This window comes from Xyrauchen texanus, chromosome 20 (assembly GCF_025860055.1).
Source record: "Xyrauchen texanus isolate HMW12.3.18 chromosome 20, RBS_HiC_50CHRs, whole genome shotgun sequence".
In the NCBI taxonomy this organism is placed as follows: Eukaryota; Metazoa; Chordata; class Actinopteri; order Cypriniformes; family Catostomidae; genus Xyrauchen; species Xyrauchen texanus.
Genome location: NC_068295.1, coordinates 9,981,814 through 9,993,635, shown reverse-complemented (window position 1 = coordinate 9,993,635; position 11,822 = coordinate 9,981,814).

Genomic DNA, 11,822 nt, shown 5'->3' with positions numbered 1-11,822 from the left:
TTAGTTCGCATCTGCGCTCCTTCAAGTGTTTTGAACGCAAGAATGTAACGTAAGTTTGTGTTGTTCTTCCTACTGAAGTGTTTTCTTCACTGTATAAACTGTGCGTTGCTCATACAGCTGATATTTCACTTACTGCCCTTAAACTGGTGGTACTGCAAGCTTGCATTTCTCAGGAATCTTCCTTATTATGGTGCGATTAATTGCGTAAATTTTTTTAACGCATAATATTTGGTCCAATTAATCACACTGAATTAACACGTTAAATCATATATATATATATATATATATATATATATATATATATATATATATATATATATATATATATATCAGTAATCAAGATGGCCTTTCAGACCCCAAACAAAACAAGAGGGTTAAATAGTAATTCTCAGTCTTTTGACAGAGAACCAATGAAAGTCACCCTAGCTTCATTCAGGATAAAGAGTTAATATAAATGCTCATAATATGCAAGAAAAAAAAAAAAATGCCCAATGATATAGATGAAGGACCATCTTGAAAAATGTCATGTGCCAAACAAGTTCAGTGTTCCTGTCCAATATTATCTAAACTCTTGCTTGAAGGTCAAATGTGCTATTGAGCCGCAGAAAAGTTAATTTTGGCTAAGCAAACAGCCAGAATAGTTTAGAATTTTCATATCATTCTATACTATTAATAGATTTGACTAAGATTTTTGTGGGCTGTGAAATGGTCCTTGATACGCTTCAAGAATGTGATGCCTCAGGTGTAAGTGGATGAAGCAGAACAGAGATGCAACACACTAGAATCACTTGTGGGCACCATGGCATCTTAACATAGAACATTAAGCTGCATCAGTGCTGGCCTAATTCTGCTGCCCAAAGACAAACATGTAAATGTCAACTCTTCTCTTTTTTTTTTTTTTTTCCTCCAGGGAATTATCCAAGTACTGCAAAATTGAAGGATTGCTACAATTCAGTGACATGTTCTCTGTGATGTTGATGATGTGCCTTGGAAAGAAAACCTTGAACATTTCAGTATAAATTTAATGAGGAAAAAAAATCTAAGCTGTGCTATGCTATGAATTGGTCATGCATGTTTTTAACATGAAGGATTAATTAAGTGCACAAATAAAAATGAGCTATGTGAGTGTATAAGGAGATAATTGCTTGTGTACTTATGTATTGCCTTCTTTCATAGTACATATATACACTAATTGCAGTCCAGTTTTAAAAAAATGTCCTCAACAATTAACCTCTTCAAACAAGGGCCTAATTATACAGTATGAGTTTTGTCGCAGACTATGTCTTTGATGTATGAGTTAGATACTGTGTAACCAAGCTTTTGAGCAGCAACATTAAATTACAGATTATGTCTTAAGTGAGCCAATACATGAGAGAAAAGAATATTTTAAGATAAAGCCTTGAAACATTTTAAAATCTAAAAAATTACAAAAAACAAAATCACATTACAGCACAACTACATCAAAACATGAGTATCACTTTCAGACAGTAATTTGCACAGTAAGATACATCCACATGACATTATCTCAACAATCTGCCAGAATATTACCAGTCATGATATTTCATCTGCAGCCAGTAGAAACTGTTCAGTGATGCTCAACAGTTCCCTCAATGGGCCTCCAGTAATGTGGAACAATATTCCAATACTCAAGTTTTGGAGAAGAGGGCAAACAGTCACAGTAGTCCATAAAGTTAGCCTCATACTAAATTCTGATACAACCCTTCTCGTTCTCTGCCTGTGTTCCCACAGTTCTGCCTTTGTCATGAAACAGACATTTCTCTAAAGTTTTGTTGGCTGCCTCCCACACTGTGTAATTGATTATGTAGATCTATTCATGTCTCAGAGTGAGGGATTCAGCAATTAATTCAACAGCTCTGAATAATAGCTGCTGGTTCATCTCGGGGAAAGCAGTGGGCTGAAACAATAACATTGGCAAATATGAAGCAAAGCAATAAGAAGTTGGACTTTAGGAGAAAGTTGACATGTCATTGGAATATACCAACTCTTCCTTCACGGGAGGCATTTCTCATCCTTCAATCATTTGGAACTGTACGAAGGCTAAAATACCTCCAAACATGTCTGTTGTTTGAGTGATGGAATGTTAGCTTAGCTTCATGAATTTGCAGTAGAAGATTCAAAGTTTGCAGCAAAATATACAGTAGGTGTACCCAAAATAATTTTCTCTGCTCTATTCTACACAATTTGGTAGTTTAAGTTGTGCGAGTAGTATGTTCTCACAGAAAATGCAACAAAAAGAATTACACTACAAGTACCCTGGATGATGCTCTTCTTTTACTGTCAAAGGGAAGTGTGTAATGTTGGAAACTTCATTCAAGGGGTTTGCGGTATAAGGGGCGGAATTACCTGGCAACTGGCAAAACTTCAGTGAAGACAGCACCTTACAAATATGAGTTGAATGTTTTACCATCACTCCACACTGTGTGAATATGTTCATTATTTTAGATATAGCATTAAACACATCACATGTGTTTGAAATGTCACTTCCATCAGCTGTTAAATGGCAAATGCTTCCATGTAGTAAAAAACAGTTAAGGGTATAATTCGGGACGATGGACACTATTTTAAGAGCACTAGCGCTAACTGCAGCACTGCACCATAACTCATAAGCGCAATGTCAATAGGTGTGGCAATGAATTATTGGTATTTTGGCGCAAGTGGGTCTAGCCGCAAAGCTCATTTAAATGTGAAAATTATCAGTGTTGACTTTGCTGCAAGTTTGCAGAAAATTTGCCATGAACTCTCAGTTTTCATAAGGGTTCTTCTGTAAGTGCGTAATGTATAGTGCATCATTTGGGACACAGCATAAGTGTTGGATTACAGATGGCTATCGTGCTACAACTAGCAGCAACACATCGAGTGCATTTAAAAATGTAACTTAAGGCAATAAAAAAAGGGTAGTGTTTCATTTAAGACAAAACTACACTTTGAAAATGTATACATTAGATGGCTGAGTGCCATTGTAAGTGGTTGATACCAAGCTTACAAATGCAACATCTTTGGGATTTTGGACACAAATGACTTCCATATTGTTGTGAATCTATTTTTTGTACAATCCTTACTATGGGATTTCAGTGGGGGAGGGACAAAGTATCCATTAAAATGTCTGCCACAATATCCTGCCATGAACAAAAATTCATTTGAAATATTAATGTACAGGATGTTGTTTGGATAAACAAGGATGGATGGATGTGTTTACAGTATGTGTGTGTCTGTGTGTGTGACAGAGAGAGAGAAAGAGAGAGAGAGAGAGAGAGAGAGAGAGAGAGAGAGAGAGAGAGAGAGAGAGAGAGAGAGAGTTGTTTCTGAATTTCCTTTCATCTCAACATTTCCCCTGACTCATTTTCAAGATGTCTAGTGGGAAGAATCTACTGTCTCGTGTCAACTATATTCAGAGGCAAAACATTTCCGTTGATGTGTGTGTGTTGATGTGTGGGTGTGTATTTGTGTGTTTATCTGGTTGGGGGAGTAGGAGAAGTGTAGGTTGGAGATCATCAGGTAATAACATTTGAATATTCAGATGGCATCAGTAAACTGTGATGAAAATGTATAAAACACAATATTTCTCTCAATACTTTCTCACTAAGACATCGTAAAGATTTCACATTTCTTTTCCAAGGGCAAATTTGGCCATTGGGGTGGAGAGTATATGGTCATGACATAGCAGAGAAAGACACAGTGGCTGTTGCAGTATGATATTTGGCCCCTGTTCTGCACAGAAGACCCCCCTCATAGTGTATTCATGTTTCAATAAGACTTTGAATAGATCTCCCCCATCACAACTCACTGAGCTGAATGCTCCCAAAGCTCCCTGCTCTTCATTATGGCCGCTGTATGTGGGATGCCTCTGGGTCATTCCTGATGTTTCTCTGGCCGCCTGAGGAGTATTTCTGATACAGCACTCATAGCCCGTGCCAGAACAACCAAAGGCAGAAAAATGCAATCTGTGAAGCAAGATCAATGATTTTTAATGAATGAGAAGTGGTGATTTGGGATTAGGGATTTTTTGGGGGGTAAGATTGAAAGATTCCATTACATTTGAGATTCTTTTTTTTATTGTTTGTGGACTGCCGGTGGAGCCTTCTTCCAATTCTTTGAGTGATTAATGTTCTTTATTAAATTAAAATGTGAAAGGACTATTTATAATGGAATAAAAGCTATTTTTTGGACTTCAAGGTACTTTGTTCAACTGGTTGGGATGATTTATCAGTGTCATCATTATTACTAGCCTAAATATTTATGTGTATTTGTGTATGCCTCTTTGCAGGGGTGGAAAGAGTACTGAAAAATCATACCCAAGTAGAACTACTGTTACTTACCAAAAATAGAATAAAAGTAGCTGTCCTAAAAACTACTAAGTAAGAGTAAAAGAGTAGCTCATTTAAAAGTACTCATGAGTAGTGAGTATTGAGTACCAAGTTGCAAAACCTATGCCACATTATAATGAACATTGTATGCCAACTTTTAAAATACATCACTTATCTATGATAACCACTACATGAATCTGTTTCCAAAAAATAAAAGGGAGAAATGATAACATAAATGAAAAAGTTATTTTCAGTAGTCTGATCACCATTATAAATCGTAATGTATGAAACAATTGCATTAAAATCAGTTTATGTGTAGAGTCTAAATTTCCCTTAATGCTGACAGAGCATTATTGTTGAGCATAAAACATGTTCAAACCAAAAAAATGCTAAATAAGCAGGATCATTTGGCATGTCATGTCCAGCACAATAGAGGAGGTAGAGTAGGCATGTTGTTTGGAACAGGGGCAACATCATGCTTAAAAAGGAATAATTCAAACAAAAATTTAAAGTTTCTCATAATTTACTCACCCTCATGCCACCCTGGATGTGTATGACTTTCTTCTGCAGAACACAAATTAAGATTCTCAGCTCTTTTGGTCCATACAGTGAAAGTGAATCAGTGCTAAAAGATTGAAGCTCCGCAAATCACATAAATCAGCATAAAAGTAGTCTAATCCATGTGCCTCCAGTGGTTTAATCCATGTCTTCAGAAGAGGTACGATACATGTGATGAGAAACAGATAGATATTTAATTATTCTTTTTACTATTAATTCTCCTCCCTGCTCAGTGAATCTTCACTTTAACTTTCACTTTTTCTTGTGTTTTTGGTGATTCACATTATTCATGCATATTGCCACCTTCTGGGCAGAGATAATAATTTCTAGCAAAAACTGTTAAAATATTGAAGTTTTTGTCACCCACACCTGTCATATCAATTCTGAAGTCATGGATTAAACCACTGGAGTTGTATATATTACTTTTATGTGCTTTTTGGCCCCACTTCACTTACATTGAATGGGCTGAAATGGGGGGCCACATTGTCCTCAATGTTCAAGATTTAGTTCTTGTATCTTTTAGCCAAGATATAGTTGTGTTCTCAATGCATGATGCACAATTTTCTGAAGTTTGTGACTGGTGGAATGTTCTGCTGAACTATTGCTCTGCAAATGTTGATACATTTGATCATGTCATTGATTATCAATGACATGATACATATATTTATAAAGGCTAAGAATAATTATAAATTATTTTATCATCTCTACTTTCCTGTTAATTTATTATACCAATTAACACACTCTCGATATCAGGGGTCAGTATTATTAAAAAGCTAACAATACTTTCAAATAATACTATTATTAAAAATGTCACTGTTTTTACATTAATACTTTAAAAGCTACTCAAGCTATTCAGCCAAAAGTAGAGAGTGGTTTTCTCGTTTTCCTTGTTATTGTTGTTTGAATAGCCTTTATATGACAAAGACTACTAGACAGAGCTCAATTCGGTAACATGTACACTTCAAGTCCAACATTTTGATGCAAATACGCTTTTTGTCCCACTGTTTACATTCAATTTAGACATAAACAACTGTGTTTACATTAAAACCTCACCAAGACGGGCATTGGCGGAATTCTAAAGTGTATTTGATCATTTAGGCGCATTAGCGCTCAAACATTAGCCGCCTGTCAATCAAACAGCACGCAAGTACAGACGTGAGGAAATAAAAAGTCAGTCTTTTATATTTAATCTAGATCAACCAACCAGTGGTGCTCTTGATATCAAGATTGATGTAATGAACACCCATGTTCTAGATGTATAACATAGGCTAAATATAGAAAACTAAAAGTTTGATCGAGGACATCTCTCTTTTTTCAGATAAACATCTAGATAATTGTATTGCTCAGCCCTATTGATAACATTGCATTAATCTTTCACATCAAAACAATAATCTCAGTGATAGATAGTTAAATTACAGGCTACATTATAGACACACAGAATTTAGTAAGCAGAAAAATGATATTTATATTGATATGTTTCTTCAAATTAAAGGTAGCATTAATGCTGATATCTGGCTTGAGCAAGTTAAACTCACATGACACGATCAAGCAATTGGCCTTTTTCACTGCGAAAAGCCCTTTTAGGTGCTATGTTCAGGTGTTGAAATGTGTTTGAGGAATTCTTCACAGACGGTGGGAAAATAGCTTAGTAAAAGTACAGTTACAGCACTTAAAATGTACTCAAGTAAAAGTAAAAGTATAGAATTTTTAAACTACAAAAAGTACAATTCTTGGGGTAGTTAATTGTAGTGCAGTTGGTTGTTAATTACAGTAACGTGAGTATTTGTAATTCTTTACTTTCCACCCTTGCCTCTGTCATCCTACTCGCCTAATGTTCACCTTATTTTGCTTTTTTTTCTCTTAATAATGCTGGTAATTTTGGTCATTTATAAGCCACTGTGGCATACATTAGAGTTATTTAGCAGAGTTGGAGTATTCAAGTTTGGATTCGGACTCGAAGCTAGACCATTCAAAGCTTTGTATGTAGTTAACAGAATTTAAAAATGAATATGAAATTTAACAAGTAGCCAATGTAACGATGATAAAACGGGGCTAATATGATCAAATTTCTTGGTTCTCGTTAGTACTCTGAATGCTGTATTTTGAAGTTTATTTATTGAGCTTGCTGGACATCCTCCCAGTAATGCATTACAATAATCTAGGTCATGAATGTATTAATTTGTTTTTCGGCATCAGCAACAGAGAGCATGTGCCATAATTTAGCAATATTTCTTAGGTGGAAGAATGCTGTTCTACAAACATTGGTAATATGATTTTCAAAGGACAGATCGGTATCAAATATGGCACCTAAGTTCTTCACAGTTGATGTAACAGTACATCCATCAAGAGTCAAATTATATTTTAGCTGCTTATTTTGAGGTTTTTGGTCCAATAAAATAGTTTTGTCGGAATTGAGTAGAAGGAAATTTCTGGCCATTAAATATTTTATTTCATTGATACACTGCTAATTTGTAGAATTGTGAAATCTCATCAGGTTTTGAAGAAATTAAAAGTTGGGTATCATCGGCGTAACAATGGAAACTTATTCCACGATTCCTGATATCTCCCAGGGGAAACTCCCAGGGGAAACATATATCTCCCAGGGGAAACATATACAAGGAGAAAAGCAGAGGCCCTAATACTGATCCCTTTGGCACTCCATACTTTACTTTGTTTGGTTTGGCAATTCCTTATTTACATAGACAAAGAGGTAGCAGTCTGCTAAATAGGACCTAAACCATGCTAATACATGTAACTCCACAAATGCCAACATAATCCTCTAACCTATTCAAGAGAATGTCATGCTCTATCGTGTCGAATGCAGCCCTAAGATTCTGAAATTACAGGAAATAGCTTTTCATGACCTATGACAGCAAAGGATTGAAGTTGCACATGAGGACAATGATGAGACATTGTTTTCTGAGGTGCAATGACAAATTATTTCATAATTCCAATTTTATTTCTGATTATTTCAATTTTATCAGTAAATAAATTCATGAAGTAATTACTCTTGTGATGCAATGTAAAATATGGTTCTTTTGAGGCTTTATTCCTAACCAATTTAGCCACTGTACTGAATAAACACAGAATTGTTGTGGTTATTTTCTATGAGTTTACTAAAATATGCTGACCAGGCAACTTTTAGTGCCTGTCTGTAGCTACAGACCCTATCCTTCCATGCACCACGAAATACTAATTTTGTATTCTTCCACATGCACTCCATTTTCCGAGCTGCTCTCTTGAGAGCATGAATGTGATCATTGTACAATGGTGCAGGGCTTATTTCTTAAATTGTCTTTAATCGAAGGGGGGCGACACTATCAAGAGTACTAGAGATGACTGTATTTATATTTTTTATTATTTCATCAAGTTCTTCTCGGCTTTGGGGTTTAATAAGTGTATGAGATAGATATGGAAGATTATTAGTGAAGCTCTCTTTAGTGGTCGAAAGAATAGTTCTACCTGAACAATAGCGTGGTGTAGATAGAGTAACATTAGCTGATCGCAGCATGCAAGAGACGAGGCAATGATCCAAGATGTCATCACTCTGCTGCAGAATTTCTATATTATCAACATCAACTCCATATGACAGAATTAAATCTAGCATACGATTATGCCGATGAGTTGGTCCTGTTACATTTTGTCTGACTCCGAGTGAGTTGAGAATATCGATAATATCAATAATAATAAATGCTTATCCCAATGTGTCATTTTCATTATCTATGTGAATGTTGAAGTCACCAACAATTTAAGCTCTATCTATAGTAACTACAAGATCTGATAGAGTGGTGTCGCTTTGCTGAGCGAGTATGCTGCCGATACGTCACCCAAATGACCTGCTGTGGGGGCTCTACAGTCGGAAACAAATTGTGTGTTGCTCTCTGTACTACCCACATCCGAAACAGTATCTACCGGCTTCTTTTTCTCACTGACCTCCACGAGCGTTTGGATGCGTGTCTCCCTCACGCAATTGTTTGTTGTTGTTGGTTGTTCTTGATAAGTGGTGCTTTGAGATCGATACAATAATCTGTGTAACACAGAGGAGAAAAACAGTTGCGCATTGAAAAATACACTCAGGTTAATCGCGATAAAAACAGAAAGCGGATGCACGTGGAAAATGCACTTATAAGAGAATAATGCAGGGGGAAACCCGATGCATGCTGAAAAAAGGCTGAAAACAGATATATAAGCAATGCTAAAACAATTAGCAGGCTACAAACACAGACTCAAGCTAGGCGCCAGCAGCAACAGGTAAAATACACACAGATGAAACAGTAGAAAAGCGGAAAACCCTGAAACACGCAGTAAAATGTCAAAGGATAAAATTATGAATGTATGAGAATAAGAATAAACAATGCTAAGCAGGCTACAAACACAGCGTGCAGCATGCCGTCAGCAACAGGAAGTCCAGTGATGTTGTAAGACTTGTCTGACATGTTGCACATGTTCATGGGAGCTCTTGGAGAAGATAAGTATATCATCAATGAGATTAATTTAGTTGGTTATGACATTTTTATTTTCGTTTTTCTTTTTTTATTAATTGTAAACCACTGGGTAACTTATGCACGTCTTTATTTAGCCTACATCTCTGACACTTCTGAAGGACAATTCTGTTAAATTTATGACAATAAATTATTATTCTCCATGTTTTTATGGTTAAAGCAGAGCTCAGTGAAATTTTATTTGGTTGGTATTTAAAGATTTCAGACTAATTGCAGACCAACGCGGTTGCCGCTGAAGCAAATATCAGTTATTATAATTTTTTTAATCTTCTGTGGCAGCAGCTGCAAGACACACATGGAGGCTTCGGGGATTTAAGTACATGAGCATCACGCAGAATGGCCCTGCATTGTGCGGTTTCCCGCAAATTAACTAGAAAATCATATCTTTGACGATATGGCCCTAATACTATCAGTGGGCTTTTCCAGTGTTTTTGGATGTAGCATTTGGAGTCCGTGAGATGTAACTTATCAGTATAAATCTCAGTATAGACTTATAAAAGGAGTAAAAATAAAAAATGTGTTAAAATTTGAAACATTATAACCTTGGTTGTAATGACTAACGCAGCTTTCACATTCTTTAGTCTATGTTTAACATATTGATGTTGAGTTTACAGTTACAATTTTAATTCAGATTCAGGAACAGATTTATTCGGACTCAGACTCGACTCGGCCTGTTATGGAATCTGTCTTGAGTCTGACTCAGCCCCTTTTGGACTCGAACCAACACTACAATTTAGTATTTTTTTTTTTTAAATGTTAACTACTACCACTGTTTCTGTCTCATCTGTACATGCTTTTATGTATTTAAAGTAACATACATTGAAATACTTTTTATTTGTTGTAGGAAACCCCTTACTGATAAGTAGCCTTTGGTTATCTTATGTAAATGACAAGGCAACAAACACAATTGAAATGGCTTTTATTAGCTATTAATGGATCACACAGGTTTATAGAATAAAGTTAAAAAAAAAGAATTACATTATATGTAGTGTATTAAGAAACAAAATAGAATGAAATTGTTTTAACATTTTACAGGGATTATGGACTACACAATTTTATAGTTAAACTTATTTTATTGCGCACATTCTGAAGATCAAAATGAGTAAAAATAATTAACTTTTACAATTAATTTCACACCATGAAACATTGTAAAAAAAATAATTAATTATATATTTTCAACAACACAATACACTTCCAACAACCAGTAGTGTAATGATAAATAAAAGGATGGGTAAACTATTTAGTTATTTATTATTTTAAGTAGGCTATAACAGTCACCACAACCAACAACAGTCTTCTGAGTGCAACTACAAAAACAGCTGTAACAACCAGAACTGACATCATTACATCAACGAGTGTCCCAACGTGCAATCAAAAGTCATAGATGCACTTGCAGTCTTTATGTCAACTTGCACACATTGGTCCAAACACCGGAAATACGTAAGACAAGTGGGTAAGTATAGGAAGTCCAAAACTGCAAGTGAGGGTATTTGGACAGGGACTTTGTTTAGTTGGAGCTTTATATCAGTACTGATTCTTATTGAGTGCACACCTTGACAGATTGCTACTGCCAAATGTCTTTTTATAAACTTTATAAACGACAGCAGTTATTGTGTCCTTTCTGTAAATGTGTTGTACACCTCCTGGTGGTTTTGAAAACACTTCAGCTTCTCTGTCAATTATCCAATTTGGTGCTTCTAAAACAAGATGCACTGTGTGGGAAACCTTTCTCATTTAACAAAACAAATGAGACCCTATAACTGAAATGTTTATGTAACTAATTATTTTTACTAAAATTGATTTTTTTTTTTTATTGATTTTTTTTTAGAAGCTTTTACACGATGGTCGTCACTGGCACTGACTTAAATCAGTTATTTGAAATATTTCATTAAAATATTTTTATTAGAATTTCAGTGCTGTTGAATATCAAATGAAGGACTTTCAGAGCATTGCATAATAAGATAAGTTTTTTATGATTTTATAAATTATAAGATATGTTGCCATTTTGCATGTATTTTGCCCATGCAAATAACCTACTTAATTTGAGAAATATTGCATTTGGATCCATAAATATTGCAGGATAATATTCATAAGCAAGCAGGGCATATCAACCATTAAATACGGATTATATACCCTCTTGATGTTTAGAAACTTTTAGTTTTAGTTCATAATTTACACATTTTGAATCTGAGTGCCAAATTGTGATTTGTGTAACCTTTTAATAACACATTAAACATTAAATAATGATGTAACAAGTCAAAGAATTACAGCTCACAACAAAACCACTCTCCACGGGATTAACTCTGTGGCCTGTTAGTTTTGTTCACTTGTTGTCGGAACATAAATAGAGCAGGTGTTTGGACACTTTCTGACAAATAAACCAGATTTATAAAACAATATGAAGACAGTTCCCAAGGCAAAGCCATTAAAGCACATA